The sequence below is a fragment of the Canis lupus genome, chromosome 6 (genome assembly GCF_011100685.1).
Source record: "Canis lupus familiaris isolate Mischka breed German Shepherd chromosome 6, alternate assembly UU_Cfam_GSD_1.0, whole genome shotgun sequence".
NCBI classification, from domain to species: Eukaryota; Metazoa; Chordata; class Mammalia; order Carnivora; family Canidae; genus Canis; species Canis lupus.
In genome coordinates this window covers 38,456,628-38,475,509 of record NC_049227.1, presented here as the reverse complement: position 1 = coordinate 38,475,509, position 18,882 = coordinate 38,456,628, and the positions used below count along the sequence as shown (strand labels likewise).

Sequence of the window (18,882 nt, the reverse complement as noted above, 5' to 3'; positions counted from 1 at the left end):
TGTTCAGGGGCCCCCTCTCAATTCTCTCCTCCCCTGTCTCTCCTGCCTCCCCACTTCACACTCCTCCTGACCCCTCTGGCAGGAACCTGAGCAGTCTCTTGTCCCAAGTTGGCAGACCCTGGCTTTGCACCACTCCTGGGAAGGAGCTGAATCCCAAGGGCTCAGTGTTGGAGCTCAGTGTTGGAGTTCAACAAATTATTTTGAGGGAATAATCAAAATTATTATTAATTTGTTGGAGTTCAACAAATTATTTTGAGGGAATTTGAGGGGTGTAATCAAGGGGTCAGGCCTGTTTTGCGCACACCCCCCCTCCTCCAGAAAGGGGCTCAGCTTTCCATACTCCTGGAGTGACCTCAAACTGACTGACACACCCTCCTCCTGCAGCCTCAGGGCGGTGCTGGGACTTGTGGGCATCAACAGGTGAGCCTTGGGTTTCATCAAGGCACAGAGAAGGACTGGACACCAACCTGGCACCTCAAACCGTCAGAGGTCTCAGCCTGCAGCTGACCTTTGGGGTCAGGGTCGAGGGTGATGAATGAGGCTGGAAATGTCCACAGTCTGATCCAGATCCTGGCATTGGCCACATTTGATTCTCAGCTTTAATGCAGAGATTCAGTGAAAACACCCATATGGTACCAGGTTGGCTCAGGTGGTACCATACTCTTATTCTCAGCCTCATGGCCTTGAGCCTCACATTCATTAGATCTTTTTATGCCAGTTGTGGTCCATGAAAGCATTGAGGATTCCCGCCCCCATGGGTTGTTTTTCTGCTCCCAGCCATACACTCCTGCCTAAAGAGTGCCCTGCTGGGGGCACAGTGTGAGAGGTAATAAAAGCAGATTCATGCTCACCCAGGAAGCCATGCTTGGGTCCTGCCCTCAAAGCATCTGCCCCTTGTACCAGGATTGGCCTCCCATGGGTACTTTGGACTCCAGATGCGGAGAGCATGGAGAGTAGCGGTTCAAGCACCCATACCCAGGACAGGTAGCGACAGCAAGGACCAGTGCTCTTTAAGGGTGACGACGCATGGGCTTCTACGCTCCTTGTTTGCAAAGTCCCTGAGAAGAATCCCTCCTCTGGGAGGGAACATAGCAGGCTGTCCCTAATTTAAACACCAGGAAGTCTGAAAACCTAGGCTCCTGGGGATTTGATCCGCTGGCGTTCTAAGGGAGGAGTATCCCCTGGAAACTCCTTCGGCTGCCAACCTCTCCTCGCTCAGCGACGCTGTCCACGCTCCAGTCCTCAGGGGTCGCATGGGAGAGAGTTTGACTCCGGTATCACTCAAGTAGAGGATCCCAATTCCCAACGTTCAGTACTTGGGGGAATTTCGTCTTTGTCCTGTCTGCCCGGCCCGGGCCAATGTAAAGGGCTTCAGCCCAGGAGGAATGGCATGGAGGCGGGGGGGGGGGGGGGGGGGGGGGGGGGGGGGGGCGGGGCAGAGCATCGCTCCCCGTAGGTGACCGGGCCGGGTCCCCGCAGTTCGCCCTGGCCGCTGCGGCGGTTCCCTTTGCTTCCCTGGACCCAGCGAGGGCGGGAGACCAGCACCCCCTGCGCGCTGCTGCGATCGGGACGCGCGATCGGGAAGCGGTTTGGAGAGCTGCGGGGCGCTGTCTCCAGGGCCGGCTCGGGGCCCACGCGGAGCCCGCGGAGGCCGGTGGCTGAGCTAGCAGCAGCTGCGACCCCGCGACCCCGCGACCCGGCTTCCCAGGTGCGCACATTAACAACTGAACTATCGAGGCTATCGCGGCATTTCCGCTTGCATCAGCTGCGGGAGGCGTGGCGGCTCGTTGGTCTAGGGGTATGATTCTCGCTTTGGGTGCGAGAGGTCCCGGGTTCAAATCCCGGACGAGCCCTCCCTATCTTTTCCCTTCCAGACTCAGGCTCCAGATGGCTCTTCCCGGGGTGGGGGGGACATAGGGCGCCCGGAGGCGCACACAGTATGTATCGCCTGAGCCTGGGGTCCTGGGTACGAGACCATTCCGGGAAGTAGGAGGAGAGTGCTCAAGGGCTCGTGCGTCGTTGGTTGCCCTAGGGGTACAGGTCCTCTTAGCTTGAGGGGATCCCCGAGTAAAGTAAGTCCTGGGTTAGCCCTACAGTTATTACTTAAGTTGCCTTTTTTGCGTGTGGGGAGGGGGAGGGGGAGGGGGAGGGAGGAGGAGGGGACGGGGGAGGGAGGAGAGACCCGGGATTCTGCGGGCAGACCTCCAGTTCCCCGGCGCCTTCCCAGACGAGTGCAAGGAAATTCGCGCCCTGGATCCGAAGGGATGGTGGTCAGGCAGCACAAAGCGAACCCGCTTGCCCAGATCTGCGGGATCCCCGCGGGTTGGGACACGCCTGGACACGGGGAAGGATACAGAGACAGCACAGTGCCCAGAACCCGACCCCCGAGCCCTGGACGCAGTCCCTCTGCTCCGAGGGCGCAGTCCTGTCCTCTCCACGACCCGACGACCGAAGACCCGCTTCCTGTCCCTGCTGAGCAGAGGGGTGCATCCCTGAGCCGTCCGGGTGCGGGGTCCTGGTGGCCTGATCCACCTCCCTCCGGAGGCCAGCCCCTCCCGTCCGAGGCACCTGGCGCGGGACCGCTGGCTTAGCATAACGAAGCGACTCAGCCGCAGCCTCCTGGGCTGTAGGCCCACGTCGGAAACTGGGTTTCTTGGTTTGATCTTGCCGGCGGCGGGAGAGGGGAGGGGAGGGGAGGGGAGGAGAGGGGAGGAGAGGGGAGGGGAGGGGAGGAGAGGGGAGGGGAGGGGAGGAGAGAGGAGGGGAGAGCACGGGCACGGGAGAGGGGAGCGCAGCCGGGAGGGGCGGGGCGCGGCGGGGCGGGGGGCAGAGGCGGATGGAGCTGCTTCTTCCCTGCATTCCGCACGCGTTCAGGCAGCACCCACTGGGTGCCTACCGTGGGGTTGCAGCGTTTTCCACAGCGGCTTCCCAGCGACCTCGGCTCAAGCGCCCTCCGGGCACCGCCCCTCTCGGAGCCGTCCACCTGCGCCCCGACCCGGAGATCCCCGCCGCGGCCGGGAGCAGCGCCTGCAGTGCGCACGGACCGCCTCCCGGGCTGGCCGCCCTTCGCGGCCCGGGGCCAGCGCGCAGCGGCAGCGCCGAGGCCTGGGTACCGCCTCCCTCCACGCCCGCGGGTTCTCCACTAGCCTGAAACCCGAGTCCCCTCCCCGCGCAGCTCTGCGGGGCCCACCCCGGATGCCACCACGGTCACAAAGAGGAGCCTGGAGCCCATGTCCAGCAGGGCTCGTTGGTCTAGGGGTATGATTCTCGCTTAGGGTGCGAGAGGTCCCGGGTTCAAATCCCGGACGAGCCCTCCTTTTTGTCTCCCGGATGCGGATGGTTCAGAGATTTGGCCTGAGACCTCTGCGCCAGACAGCGAAGCGCGACCCGGCGTAAGGTAACTCCGAAAAGGCCTCAGGCTGGCTGAGGGCCGCCCACCACTGCGTTTAAACTCTAACTGGGGCCCAGGCGCCAGAGCCCTGTCTCCGGATACTCTCTCAGTCGGAGTTCGAGGCACGGAGGTGGGAGGAAGAGGCTTTCCTTCTGTGCATCCTAGGAGCGCATTCTTCCCCAGGCTGACGCCTTTGGGGCGGCAAGTCTGGGCCGCCAGCCGGGTCCCGGCTCAGGAGTCTGGGAGCTCGAGGAGAGGCCAGAGACTTTGGGCGTTTGCAGCCTGGCGAGGGGTGGGTGTGGGGCGGATACGAAGCCCGGCACTCCTCACCTGGGCGTGGCATTCTGGGGCTCCCCCAGCCCTGCCGGGGCCCAGACCCCCAGCGCCTACCCCCTGGGGGGGGGGTCCTTCTGCCCTTTCCTGCGGCTCCGGCTGTGTTGGACTGGGGTCACCTTCACCGCGCGAGAAGCGGACCGGGTCCCGCCAACACCGGGAAATTTGAAAATCTAAGCATCATGAAGAATAGTGGACATGCTGGCCTGAGGTTATGATCTCATGTAGTTCTATCCCCACTCCTTGTCCCATCAGCCCAAATGTCAAACAGATGTTAACGCTTTAAAACTGTGTTAGAGAATATCTCATACATGGGACTAAGCTTTGGGAGCTCTACAAGGGTGGACGTCTGTTCTGCAGAACCTTGAGGCTGCGATGCCTCCAGGCACCGAATTCCTATAAAACACGCCGCCTGCAGCCCGGGGTGTGATCCTGGAGACCCAGGATTGAGTCCCATGTCCAGCTCCCTGCATGGAGCCTGCTTCTCCCTCTGCCTGTGTCTCTGCCTCTCTCGCTCTCTCTGACTGAATAAATAAATAAATCTTAAAACAAAACAAAAAAACCGCAATACTCCCTCAGTACCTGGGGCTGAGAGGAAAGTGGGACTCAGGTGAGAAGCACTAACTCCTCCAGCCTTTCCGCCCTTGTCAGGCACCTGGGCCCAGGGAAAGTCCCCTGTGGAGTCGCCAGTACTTGCCAGCAGATGTCTTCAGCATGTGTGGAAAGAAGAGTGCCAAGGTGTGCCAAAAGCATCTGCCTCCTACAGGATCTGAAGGATGGTTATACAGGAGAGAAGGAATCAAAAGAATGTGGTGGTGGAGAGGACCATGGTGTTGCACAACTGTTAGTGGCCTGGTCTTCCTTTTTGTTTAGGATGGTGAGATTGAAAGTGTGCCATGAACTGAGGATCATGAATAACCCAATCCTGTGTAGTTGAGGACCATTTTTTGGGAAAAACCCCTCAAGTAGCAGATTTAATTTAAATGGTAAATTAAATGAATGGTATAGTAAGTCCTTGAGCCCCTGGCAGAAGGAAACAATTGTCTGTGGAAAAATATACTTTTATTCTAGGTCACAGAATTCCCTACACAAAGAAATTTACAAGGAAAATGGGCAACTCGCATAACAAACAAAAACAACAAGGAAATAAGGCACCATGAGCAATAATCAAAGAACAAAAAGCAATGGAAATAAGATTGCTAAGATTTCAGATGCTAAGATTATTAGACGCAGACTATAACAGGCCTTACTATGCATAAATAAATGAAGACTAATTAAAACATCTTTGAGAACAGAAGCTATGGAAAATGCTCTAAAAATGCAAAGTATCTAAATTCTTCTAAAAATAAAAAGACAAAAAATTGAAACAAAATTCAATAGATGTATGTAACAGTTAAAAAAGATGGAAAGAAAGTAAACTAAAAAGAGGTCAAAATAAATAATACAAAACCAAACAAAACCCTAAAACATTCCCAATATGATTGTAAATTAAACAACACACTTGTAAAAATTCTGGGAGTTAAGAAAGAAATTACAAAGGGATTTAGAAATATTTTTATTTTTTTATTTTTATTTTTTTAATTTATTTTTTATTGGTGTTCAATTTACCAACATACAGAATAACCCCCAGTGCCCGTCACCCATTCACTCCCACCCCCACCCTCCTCCCCTTCTACCACCCCTAGTTCGTTTCCCAGAGTTAGCAGTCTTTACGTTCTGTCTCCCTTTCTGATATTTCCCACACATTTCTTCTCCCTTCCCTTATATTCCCTTCACTATTATTTATATTCCCCAAATGAATGAGAACATATAATGTTTGTCCTTCTCCAACTGACTTACTTCACTCAGCGAAATATTTTTAAATGATGATGAAAATACTGTATACCAAGGTATAGCTAAAGCTGTAGTTAGAGGGAAACTGATAGCCTTAGATGCATATACTAAAAAGTTTGAAAAGAAAAAAAAGTTTGAAAAGTAATGTCAAGTAGTTAGGAAAATAACAGCAAAAATAAACTCAAAGAAGTTAGAACAAGGAAAAAATAATAAGACATGAAATTAATAAAGTAGAAAACAAGCATACTATAGAGATTCATGAGATCATGAAGGCCGATCTTGAAAAAAGCTAGGGTTATTGATAAAACTCTGCAAAAACTGATAAAGAAAGGAAGAAATACACAACACATATTAGGGATAAGAATGACTTCACAGTCACTGCATAACTTACATGATAGAAACATATGCTAAATAACTGAAAATTTAGAGAAATATATGTAATTTTTAAAATTAAAAAATGCCTTAATGATATCAAAATGGAGTAAAAATGTAAATGATCTTAAAACTAATAAAGAAAATGAATCACTAATCAAAAACTACCCTCCAAGGAAGATTCTTGACTTCTATGGCTGCAGTGGAGCATGCTACCAAGCATTCAAGAAACAAAATTTTTATTTGTATTTTACATAAAATCTTTCACAGAAGAACAGGGCACCCCACAACACATTTTAGGAGGCCAGCAGACCCCTGGGTAGCTCAGTAGGTTGAGCATCTGACACTTGATCTCAGGGTTGTGAGTTTGAGCACCCTGCTGGGCATGGAGCCTACTTTAGGAGATAAAAAACCAGGGGATCCCTGGGTGGCTCAGCGGTTTAGCACCTGCCCAAGGTGTGATCCTGGAGTCCCGGGTTCAAGTTGTGCATCAGGCTCCCTACATGGAGCCTGCTTCTCCCTCTGCCTGTGTCTCTACCTGTCTCTCTGAGTCTCTCATAAGTAAATAAGTAAAATCTCTTAAAAAAGAGAAAAAAAAAACAAGGACAAAATGAAAAATAATTTAAAAACCACATAATCTATAATCTCACTCATGAAAATAGATGTAAAATCTTAAAATATTAGCAAACCAAATCTTAGGACATACAGGAAGGATAATGTACTGCGGCCCAGTTGAGTTTATCCTAGCGAGTGCAAAGTTGATCTGACATTAGAAAATCTATTAATGTCTGCAGCAAATCCAAGGAAATGTATTCAATATAACCCCACTTCCATTCGTGATTTTTTTTTTTTTGTCCATTGAGGCATTTTATTTACACATATGAATTACATCCCTAGAAAAAAAATCCCAGGATTTTCCCTGTGTTTTCGTCTTGCTTCTTCATGGTCCGTGATGCCAGCTGAGGTTGTCAGTATAATGAAACCAAACTGGCGGGATGGGAGCAGGTTATTCTGCCATTTTTCTGGATCTTTCAGTTGTGCATCAAATCTGGGGCTGATCATTCCACACTTGTTTAACCTGCTTGTGAGGTTCACAACAATTTTCCCAGCTCTGTGATCATCAATGATTTCAAATTCACCAATGTAACCATGCTTCATCATCACAGTGAGAAATCGGCTGATGACTTTGGAGCATGGCCTAATAAGAACCATGAGAGGGGTCATCACAGTGAGAAATCGGCTGATGACTTTGGAGCATGGCCTAATAAGAACCATGAGAGGGGTGTTTGGCTCTCTTTTCAGCTTTGTTAATGCTCTTGAGAGCATCTGCAGAGATGGGGGGCGGGGACGGAAGGGGCGATTCATGATTTTTAAAATGCTTAATAAACTAGCCAAAGGAGATAATACCCATAACTTGCCAAAATTATCTACAAATTCCTACAGCAAACTTCATCCTTGATTGTGAAACCTTGACATTTTCTTTGAGGTTGGAGATGCAACAAGGATGCTGATGCTCTCTCCTATGGAACGTTTTATCAGACAAACGAGGTTACTCACGCATTGTTGGTGGGTGCTTAAGACCGTCCAACCACTCTGGAAAACACTATGATGGTTTCTTTAAAAACTGAACACGTAACTACCATGTGACCCTTTGGGTAATCTTTGGGTTGCACCTTCGGGTATCTTTCCCAGAAAAAAACCTATACTCTGATGTTTACAGCTGTTACATACTTGTAACAGCCCAAAACTGGAAATAATCTGGATGTCCCTCACAGGGTCAAGAGGTAAAGTAACTGGTGCATCTTGCCCTAGCCTTCTCCCCTGCACGGCTGGCTCTGTCCCCCCTGCACCTAGCTGCTCTGGGTGCTCCTCACTGCACCTGACACTAGGTTTGGTGCGGGGCCACCGGGCCCAGGCCGGTTCCCCAGCTAGAGGCCGTGGGGAGGTGAGGGCAGTCCCCTTGCTGCAGCGGGGGACTCCGGTGGGACCCTACTGAGCCGCCCCCGGTACTTCAGGTCCAATCCATCACTTAGCCTAGTTCCCGTCACTTTCAGATCAGTACATCATCTACACCCACTGCCCAAGGGCGCCCGGCTAGCTCAGTCGGTAGAGCATGAGACTCTTAATCTCAGGGTCGTGGGTTCGAGCCCCACGTTGGGCGGCTTATTTTCTTGCTTTGCAGCGCTTAACTCGGCAGGAGGCAATTAGGGGGCAGTGTGGATGCACCACAGGGGGGCAGCCTTCCACGCAAGGCTTCCCGGTGACCTAGAATTGAAAGACAGGCGACGCTGCCGGGGGTGGGGACACGCGACCGGGCGGCCCTCGCTGGCTTTTGCCCGAGGGTCACCAGCGGGCTCGCTGCTGCGAAGAGCGTCTGCGAAGTGACCCCGCGTTGCCGCGGGGACGCACCGACAGTCTGCCGGGCTGGGGCTGGGGGCTGGTTCTTGAGTGAGCGCTGGGGCCTCCAGAATAGGGGGCGTCAGGGGCTGCTCCCCACCCTGTGGGCTCCTTCCGCGCCTGAGCTCTGCCTTCCCCTGCGGGTCTAAAGTCCCAATCCCCCTTCCCGCGTCACTTCTTTGATCCCATTCATCCCAGTCCCCGGGGCGCCACGAAGTCATAGGAGAGCTGGAGGCAGCTAGCCCTGTGGCTCGTTGGTCTAGGGGTATGATTCTCGCTTAGGGTGCGAGAGGTCCCGGGTTCAAATCCCGGACGAGCCCTCCTTTTGTACGTAGACTTCATGTTAGAAATTGAAACCGCCCGCGGACCTCAGCCTTTGCGCGACCAGACAGGACAAGGCACGAGAGGATGAGAAGAGAAACTTTAAAAGCGTCCAGCTGGTTCCGGCTGCTTTAAAAACTTTAAGCAGGAAAAAAAAAAAAAAAAGTAAAAAAAAGTAATAAAAGTAGAAATTTAAAGCTGGAGGCCCAGGGCTACCGCGGTGCAGGCATTCCGGGGCAGGGCGCTCCCCGGGGCAGTGCAGGGCTGGAGGTTGGGGAAGGGGAGTCCCAGAGAAGCAGCGCTCCCCCGCAGTCACCCCTTTGTGGGTTCAAGGCCAGCCATTCCCCAGAGGCGCTCAAAGGCCCCCTGCTAAGCACCCAGGAATTTACACACGGAAGTGCTGGCGGTGACTGTACTTGGACGGAGCGCGGGGCCCTCCTCCCTTCTCCCCCCACCTCCTCTTTCCTTATTCCCGTCCCCCTGACCTGGGCGCTCCAGGCCTGGGGTCCGAGTGCGCTCAGGACTAGGGTCCTGTGCCCCTGTCCGAACGTCAGACTGTGAGGTCCAGGAGATGGGAGGTCCAGGTAGGGCTTGACTTTGACCCCTAAAGAGTTTCTATCCTTGAGAGCTGCTTTCCGCAAAGGGTGCAGTGTCCCGGCTCTCCAGGCACCCGGGCCCGGGCCGTAGCTCGGGCCGAAGTCCTTTCTTCCAGAACCCACGCGGGCCGCGAGGCTGCCTGTAGAGTTAGATTTCCTGGGGGCAACCCTCTCTGCTCTAAAGGCTTCCCCCCCCCCCCCGTAAGCCTTTTTGTTTTGTTTTGTTTTGAAAAAAATTGGTAACAGCTTTAAGGAAATTACTACAAAGAAAGAAAAAAAAGAAAACATTCCTGGAGGACTCGTGGTTTCCAGTAACACAAATGGGCGGGATTTGGGGGAACCAACCGTTTAGCTAAAAAAAACGGAAAATGTTGGATATTCAAAACAAACAAGCACACTTAAAAGCGGCGAAGAGCTTTCGGGAGAGGGGAAAAAAAAATCCTGGCTACATTTAAAGGGAGGCGGAAAAGCAGAGGGGCGCGTGGATCCCCAAGCCACGGTCGCATCGGGGGCATTTGCCCATCTCCGAAACGTGCGAGACGAAGGCAAAGCTCGGGATCCGCTCCTGGGTTCCCCTTGAATCTGTGTCCCCGAAAGGCGAGCGTGCACAGAAATACACCCGTCCTACCCCCACGGGCCCCCAGCTGCTTCTGGAAGGCGTGTTGCCTCGGGCCTCCTGCTCTCACGCCTTCTGCTAAAATGCAAATAATTTTTAAAAAGAGGCGGAGACTCCGAGCAGTCCAGCCCCCCCCCCCCCCCCAAGGACCCCACGTCTACAGCGTCCTAGCTTGTCTCGGCGCCGGAGACGCGTGTCCCCTCCCTCCCAGGCCGGCCCTCCCTGCCTGCCGCTTCCCCCTGTGGGCCTGTGGGCCGATCGCCAGGACAGGCGGCGCGAAGGACACAAGAAGACGCGGCAACTAATGCAAAGTGTGCTCTCTGATTCGGCTTTGGATTTTTTTTTTTTTTTTAAGCCATAAAGCGTGGTTTGGGAGGAAATTCGAATATGGACCGTACGTTCGATAATCGTGTGGCACGAATGACAAAGGATAAATTTGGAGGCAGGCTCTGAGGTCCCGGGAGTTCTTATGGGGATGGGGAGAGAATCTTAGGAGGCTTGGGATTCTGCTGATTGATTTTTTTAACCCTTGGATAAATTACAAACCTCCGTGAATACAGGCGGAGGTGTTTGAAGGAAATTGCAGGGAGCGTGTCCCGGACCCCCGAGGCTCCAGCTTCGGGCCGCCCCGCCGCGCGCGGTGAGGTCTGGAGCTCAGCCTCCTCGCACTCGAGCCCCGAGAGGCACGGTCCAGGATAGGATCCTCCCGCCCCCCGCGGCTCCGGCCTGGGCCGAGGGGCTCCGACTTTGGCCTGCGGGGGGGCGTCCGGAGGCCTGCCGGGGTGGTCTCCCCGCACCGCCCCCCACCCCCAGCCCTGCGCTCCGTGGGGTCCTTGGTCAAGCGGGGTCCGGGGAGGCCCGGGCGCTTATCAGCGGCGCAGCTGGGGGGCCTGGCCGGATGCTCCACCGACTGATCCAGCCGGAGTCCCTCACTGCTCTCCGAATCCATCCATCCCAAGGAGAAGCGAGCCCGTTTCCGAGCAGGGGATCCCTTCTGGAGGAAACAAAAGAGCCAGACTCCGCGGAGCCGGCACGGGAGGAGCCGCAGGGGCGCAGGCGGAGGCGGGAGACTGCGCGGTCTGCGCGGAGCTGCGCGGGGAGGGGCTGCTGTTTGGTTCACGACTGTTCTGAAAGCTTGAATGCGCGCTGCAGAGACTCAGGCTGGTTTTGAGTTAAGTACCCAAACCAATCTTGGCAACACTTTCTAGCCACTGAGCAAGCAGCTTGGCAGCTGCCCCAGTGGCCTAATGGATAAGGCACTGGCCTCCTAAGCCAGGGATTGTGGGTTCGAGTCCCACCTGGGGTAATAGGAAGGACATACCCTTTAGGTGTGTCAGGAAGTTTTAGATTACAGGGTGGGAAAAACCCACCCACCGGAAAGGAAGGAAATAAACCAGGTGGAACTCAAAGGCTCTTCTAAGATCTGTAAAGAAACAGCGGGGAGTTTCTCTTCTACCCAATCAGTAGGGAAAGAGGAATGTGCTCTAACATCCACACTTTGATAAAAATCTGTCTTAGAAGTACTGATGGCTACAAGGAAAACTGGCTAATGAACGTACTAAGAGTCTCTGCTGTAAAGCTCCACTGTGCAGGTGTGTGTGTGTTCCAATTTTTGTAAAAATGGTAACTCTCAAGCCACAGTTGTTTTAGAAGGAGTGCCCAAAAAGGAAATGGGTCTAAAAGGCTGTGAACACTCAGGGCCACTCAGGCAAGGGAAGAAAATAGAAACCAGCAAAATTCGAAGTATGAAGTTCAAAAGGTAAACAGAAAATGTGAAAAACAGACGTTGCACCTATGATACATGAATGTCAGAACTGAATGGGCATTTGGAGAGAATCAAAGGTGACACCGGCCAATGATAACGTTGACTTGATCTGGGTTAAGATCGTGGGTGGTGAGATCCCTGGGTGGCTCAGCGGTTAAGTGCCTGCCTTCGGCCCAGGGCATGATCCTGAGGTCCCAGAATAGAATCCCACATTGGGCTCCTACATGGAGCCTGCTTCTCCCTCCTCCTGTGTCTCTGCCTCTCTCTTTGTGTCTTTCATGAATTAAAAAAAAAAGATTGTGGGTGATTTTCTGCCTGGAGTTCTGTTGTTTCAACATAGTTGCTTCTGGGACTTTTTAAAATTCCCTCAGGGCCTCGTTATTCGAGTCTTGGTGTCAGTCCAGGATTTTGGTGTCCAGCAAATGCTGTTTTTGACAAGCTTGTAACTCGGCACTCTGGGTGACCCAAAGGTCCTGTGTCCTCAGAAATGCCATGTGAGGCTTGTGTTCTTGCTCAGGTGCATGGGGTCCAGAATCAAATCTCAGAGCAGCCACCTCCAGTGCTTTTTTGTTTTTTCTTTTTAGTTAAAAAATATTTTATTTATTTGAGAGAGAGAGAGAGAGAGAGAATGAGCAGGGGTAGGGACAGAGGGAGAGGGAGAAGCAGACTCCCCGCTGAGCAGAGAGCTCTACATGAGGCTCCATCCCATACCCTGAGATCATCACCTGAGCAGAAGGCAGGCGCTTAACCAACTGAGCCATCCAGGTGCCCCCTTTTTTCCTTTTAATAACAAAAGTGGGGCAGCCCCGGTGGCTCAGTGGTTTAGTGTCGTCTTCGGCCCAGGGCGTGATCCTGGAGACCCAGGATCGAGTCCCATGTTGGGCTCCGTGCATGGAGCCTGCTTCTCCCTCTGCCGTGCCTCTGCCTCTCTCTCTCTCTCTCTCTCTGTGTCTTTCATGATTAAATAAATAAAATAAAAAAATAACAAAAGTGAGCAGCGCTGGTATCAAAACAGAGGAGAGAGGGCAAATCGCCCCTGATAAGACGCATAATGCATTTCATGCTCGGGTTAAATGTCAGTGTGGCCTGTTAAGTTGCAGGCATCAAGCTTGGTGAGGAAGAAAATAAAAATGAAAAGGAGCAACTTCCCCTGATCCAGAATCTGACTCCTTTTCTTCTTCTATCTTAAACAATCCATTTTGTTAATTGCTTATAGCAATAGGTGCTTATAGTAGGTGTTCAATAAACATTTAAATGACTGAATGACTCATAGGCCAGTGGTTTGGGGTATGCTGGGGCACCTTTGGGACCTACAACTTATGGGAAGACACAAGGTCTCAGCTAGGGAGGCGTTTTCCTGTTGGGTGTGTTCTGTGATTGAGACCCTGCTCCAGGACCCTGACCACAGAGTCCCTGAGCCACTTGCTGACCAGGAGACCTGGATCAAATCCTCGGTGTGTGTGTTTCTCCTTCAGCCAACAGTTAGCGGTGCTCCAGCTCTATCCTGGTGATCATGCCAACGGTGCGTTTACACTCTTTTCTGACTAGAAGTGGCAGCTGTGTGCTGACACCTAGCTCAGACAATAGAGCATGAGACTCTTAATCCCAGCGTTGTGAGTTCAAGTCCCAGAGTGGGCATAGGATTGCCTTTCTTCTTGTGCACTAGGCAGAAGAGAAGGATGAGAAAGCTGACATTCCTTAAATACATGCCCAGTAGATGTCCTTGGGTGAAACTTCTTAAAAGTTAGCAAGACTCAGGGGCACCTGGGTGGCTCAGTGGTTGAGCATCTGCCTTTGGCTCAGGTCACAATCCTGGGGCCCTACAGGGAGCCAGCTTCTCCCTCTGCCTGTGTGTCTCTGCCTTTCTCTGTGTGTCTCTCATACATACATACATACATAAATAAAATATTTTTTAAAAGTTAGCAAGACTCAGAAACATGATGTGCATAGGACTGTATCATTTTATTTTTTATTTATTTATGACCAACAGAGACAGAGGCAGAGACACAGGCAGAGGGAGGAGGTGGCTCCATGCAGGGGGCCCGACATGGGACTCAATCCCGGGTCTCCAGGACCACACCCTGGGCTGAAGGCGATGCTAAACCACTAGGCCACCAGGGCTGCCCAGGACTGTATCATTTTAATTAGATGTAGTCTATTCTCAATCTTGGCACTTTTGACATCATAAATCAGATCATTTCCTGTTGTACGGGGCCATCCTGAAAACAGCGGAATGTTTAACAGCACCCTTGGGCTTTATCTTCTAGATGCCAGTTTCTCCATAGTTGTGACAACTAAGAGTGTCTCCATATGTCCAGTGTCTCATGGTTGTGAGCTACTTGTCCAGAGAATCAAGCCCATAAATATTGTTGCAAATAGTTCTCATTTGAGATCTGACAGGAGAGCTAGCTTGGCATAGGTCCAGGGTGGCCTGCCATGGCCAACCTAGAAAGCAGCCTAGTGTTGTCAGGAAATGGGCTATTTCCTGTACAGAGGGCTGAACAAATAAGTTAATATATTGAGGCTAATGGGAACCAGTTTTCTCACTGGTGGAACTGGAAAAAAGGAAAGCTTCAGTAAGTCCTATGGTGTTGTATAGGATTGGGGGTATTAGTAATGGTATTTGATAACTTGGTAAAGGTGTGTCACTGGGAAAGATGGTTTATGGTAGTGACTTTATAAAAGCAATTTTAAAAATATTTTATTTATTTACTTGACAGAAAGAGAGAGAGAACACAAGCAGGGAAAGTTGCAAGCAGAGGGAGAGACAGAGAAGGCTCCCCACTGAGCAGGGAACTGAATGCGGGGCTCGAACTCAGGACTCTTAGATCATGACCTGAGCTGAAAGCAGATGCTTAACCAATTGAGTCACCCAGGTGCCCCTATAAAAGCAATTCTTATAATGTTTTATTTTACGCTTGAAATTAGAAGTATGGGACACCTAGGTGCCTTAGACAGTTAAGCATCTGCCTTTGGCTCAGGTCATGATCCTGGGGTCCTGGGACTGTCTTGCATGGGGTTCCTTGCTCAGCAGGGAGCCTGCTTCTCCCTCTGCCTGCCACTCCCCCTGCTTGTGCTCTCTCTCTCTCAACTTGACAAATAAATAATTAAAATCTTTAAAAAATGATATTAGTAACTTATAAAGTGAAATAATTTGATGCTATATGAATGTCCTGTTCCCCAACAACTTACTACATACTGCTTTAACATTGTTTCATAATCATTGTCTCAATAATTTATTTCACTGGGAGTTAAAAATGAAGGTTTCCTAGTTCTATAATTTTTCTGTATTTCATAACTGGCATTATTCTGTAAAAGAAAAGTTTTTCCCAAAAAATGACCCCAAGGTGACCTTCAGACTGTTTTTAAAAAACAGGGTACATGCTAAATTCTTTCCCTTTATTTATATTCACCTCTAGTTATGGCAAATAACCTTAATTTTTATACTATTATTACTGATTCACAGATTTTAATATATTTGATGTCTTATAATCACTTATAGTTATTATTCTATTGATACTCAAATTGTTTCAAATTTGGCCAGTGGGAGAGCCTTTAAATTATCATGTATGGATTGGTGTGATCCATTTGAAGGTCATTTGTAGGTTAGAAATGTCCTCGTTGAACTTTGAGTATTTTCTTATTTACTGGCACACATATAATGTCCTAGACTCACCTTACTTTATTCTTGCCCAGACTTGGAATCAGCCCTGTCTCTATGGAATCCTATTTCTTTTTAATAGAAAATGGTGTTTAGAAACCAATATCTGAGTACTAGGGGTGTTCACTGATACTGGGTTGTCATTGATTGCAGATTTTGTTTCTTGTTTAGTTCACTTTAACTTTTATTTTTTAAAAATATTTTATTTATTAGAAGGAGACAGAGGGGGAAGAGAGAGAGAGAGAGAAAGAGAAAGAGTGTAATCAGGGGGAGGGACAAAGGGACAGGGAGAGAATCTCAGCAGACTACTTGCTGACCATAGGGCCTGAGGTTGGGCTTGGTCCTGCCACACTGAGATCATTACCTGAACTGAAATCAAGAGTCTGAAACTTAACCAACTAGGCCATCCAGGTGACCCAGTTCACCTTAACTTTAAAAACAGCTTACTGGGGGTCCGTTGGTTGCTCAGAGGTTTAGTGCCTGCCTTCGGTCCAGGGCATGATCCTGGGGTCCAGGATCGAGTCCCACATCAGGCTCCCTGCACAGAGCCTGCTTCTCCCTCTGCCTGTGTGTCTGCCTCTCTCTCTCTCTGTGTCTCTCATGATTAAATAAATAAAATCTTTAAAAAAAATAAAAACAGCTTACTAATTTATCCTTTTTTCTTAAGTGTTCCTTCTCCAATCCTTTGTTCAACTCAGCTGATGGAGCAACTAGTGGATCATAGTAACTAGATTTTTTTTGTTCAAGGACATTCCTTCCCATTTCCATTCTTTGGATCTGTTTGGGGAAACTCCTCCTCTCCTCCATTCAGTCCTGATGATAATGTACATCACTGGATTATCACATGGAATGCATTGGGTGTATGATCTAGGATGACCAGAACACCCCACTCTCCCATACAAAGTGGTTGGTTCAGATTTGGGTGTGGATCCAAGAAGGAATGAGCACAGCCTTGGCTGGAGTTAATAAATAAACACTGTTAGGGGCACCTGGCTGGCTCAGGCGATAAAGCATGGCCAGGGATGGCTAGTCCGGGAGGATGTGAGTTTGGAGGTTCTGGTGGCCTCCCTGTCTGCCACATGGAGAGAAATAGTCTGTAGAATGAAGTCAAACAGAAACAAATAAAATAGAGAGATGAGAAATACAGGTCCTGACACCATTATTTGGGCCCCTGCATGTAGCCCTGCCCGAAACTTGCAAGAACTTTGGACTTTGCAATTACATCCAGCAATAGATTCTACTTCTCCTAAGCTGTTAGGAGTTGGTTTTTCATCACTTGCAAACATTTTTTTTAGTAATTCAGGAACTACTTTCCCCCTCATCCACAGGTCCTTGATAATGAACTTTGTGAAGTGTTCTTGGCCTGTTTTGGGGATAGAATGTGCAGAACTTGATATCTGATATGAGTCTGATGGAGGTATGAGGACTCATTATGGCCCTGAGGTTCTTATCTTGAGTTACTAGGAGCAGATGAATATTTATTGAGATGTCATAATCAGAATGCAGAATACATTGTTCAGGGCAGCCGGGGTGGCTCAGCAGTTTAGCGCCGTCTTCATCCCAGGGCCTGTTCCTGGAGACCTGGGATTGAGTCCCACGTCGGGCTCCCTGCATGGAGCCTGCTTCTCCCTCTGCCTGTGTCTCTGCCTCTCTCTCTCTCCTCTCTGTGTATCTCATGAATAGATGAATAAAATCTTTAAATAAATACATTATTCATAAATAACTCAAAGTGAAAGATCAGTTAGAGTAACACTCTGGTTTCCAGAAGACATTTTTTAAAAATTTTTATTTATTTATGATAGTCACACACAGAGAGAGAGAGAGAGGCAGAGACATAGGCAGAGGGAGAAGCAGGCTCCATGCACCGGGAGCCTGACGTGGGATTCGATCCCGGGTCCCCAGGATCGCGCCCTGGGCCAAAGGCAGGCGCTAAACCGCTGCGCCACCCAGGGATCCGTCCAGAAGACATTTTTAATTTCTTTTCTTTTTTTAAAGATTTTATTTATTCATGAAAGACACAGAGAGAGAGAGGCAGAGACAAGGCAGAAGGAGAAGCAGGCTCTCTATGGGGGAACCCGATGAGGGACCCGGTCCCAGGACCTCGGGATTATGCCCTGGGCAGAAGGCAGACACTCAACCGTTGAGCCACCCAGCGATCCCCAGAAGACATTAAAAAAAAAAAAAGATTTTAATTACTTAGAGAGAGAGAGAGAGATACAGACAGAGACAGAGAGAGACAGAGAGATTACATGAGCAGGGGGAGGAGCAGAGGGAAAGGGATAGGCAGATTCTCTGCTGAGCAGGAAGTCCAATGCCTGATGTAGGGCTCAATCCTGGAACTCCAGAATCATGACCTGAGCTGAAGACAGACGCTTAACTGACAACCACCCAGGCGCCCTCAGAAGACTTTTTTTTTAGTGATTCAGATGCCATTTCTGGCCCAGGTGTATGGTTTTTAGGAGTAACCCTTTCATATTATCAACTCAGGAAAATAAAACTTTACAGTGCATGAGATCAAAAGATTCATGAGCACCTTAAAGCCAAATCTTATCTTCAGTACTATGGAGTGGTAACTATTGGACTTAGAAATTCTTTTTTTTTTTTTTTTTAATTTTTATTTATTTATGATAGTCACAGAGAGAGAAAGAGAGAGAGGCAGAGACATAGGCAGAGGGAGAAGCAGGCTCCATGCACCGGGAGCCTGATGTGGGATTCGATCCCAGGTCTCCAGGATCACGCCCTGGGCCAAAGGCAGGCGCCAAACCGCTGCGCCACCCAGGGATCCCTGGACTTAGAAATTCTATGTTCAAAAAAAAAAAGAAATTCTATGTTCCTCATTGGCATCCATGTTATACTAATTTATAAATGGACTCAACAATAGTTCCTATTCTACTTCATTTACCCTCAAATTAAAATATAGAATAAAAAACTTATCAACTTATGAAATGAAAATGAAAATGACTATTGCCCTATGAACACAAGATAGTATTTCCAAATGATTTTTATCTAGAACATAGATAATTGAGTAGAGAGTGAAGGATGTGAATCCCTTCAGCCTTCGTGTAGTGGACATGGTCTCTAAGCCCAGTGCATTGATGAGAGTAGGGGTAATGAGATGATTTATATAAATTACCTAACTTAATCTGAACAACTGTACAAAATGAATATTATTTTGTGGTTCTGTGAGGGTTGATAGATTTCTCGAGGTTGTACAACTGGTAATATTGGATCTGAGAATTAAGTGTACATCTGTGTGAATCCAAAGTTTATTCTTTTAATTCCTATAGAGCATCATATATATTTCCTAACAAGGACACCATTCCAGCTTGGGTGGGGATAAAATATAGGATTGTGAGTTTTCTCTAGTAGAAAAAATTGTTGCTAATGATTTCCCCTAAAAGATTGCATCATTTGCAATATTGCCAAGCCCTAAAGCTGCAATAATGTAACTCACATAACAGGTCTTTATCATCAGTGTTGGATCCAAAAGAGCCCAAGGAGAAGGGACAATTAATTACTTGCTGTTTGTCTCTAATGAGGCTCTTAGGGACTATGGCCCTAGTGGCCATGGAGACTCTTGTAAAGAGCTGGCCCTCT

General features: G+C 49.4%; 5 non-coding genes and 1 pseudogene across 5 annotated transcripts; 5 read left to right on the top strand and 1 right to left on the bottom strand.

Annotated features, from left to right (window-relative positions):
- The first annotated feature begins 1,781 nt into the window (after nt 1-1,781).
- TRNAP-UGG lies at nt 1,782-1,853 on the top strand. The gene has a single exon. It is a non-coding gene; the product is annotated as a tRNA-Pro (tRNA).
- Nucleotides 1,854-3,241: 1,388 nt separating this feature from the next.
- On the top strand, nt 3,242-3,313 carry TRNAP-AGG. The gene has a single exon. It is a non-coding gene; the product is annotated as a tRNA-Pro (tRNA).
- A 3,509-nt stretch (nt 3,314-6,822) lies between these two features.
- Nucleotides 6,823-14,834, bottom strand: LOC100688001 (annotated as a pseudogene).
- On the top strand, nt 8,018-8,090 carry TRNAK-CUU. Its single transcript has one exon. It is a non-coding gene; the product is annotated as a tRNA-Lys (tRNA).
- On the top strand, nt 8,575-8,646 carry TRNAP-AGG. The gene has a single exon. It is a non-coding gene; the product is annotated as a tRNA-Pro (tRNA).
- TRNAR-CCU lies at nt 11,093-11,165 on the top strand. The gene has a single exon. It is a non-coding gene; the product is annotated as a tRNA-Arg (tRNA).
- Nucleotides 14,835-18,882: the final 4,048 nt, after the last annotated feature.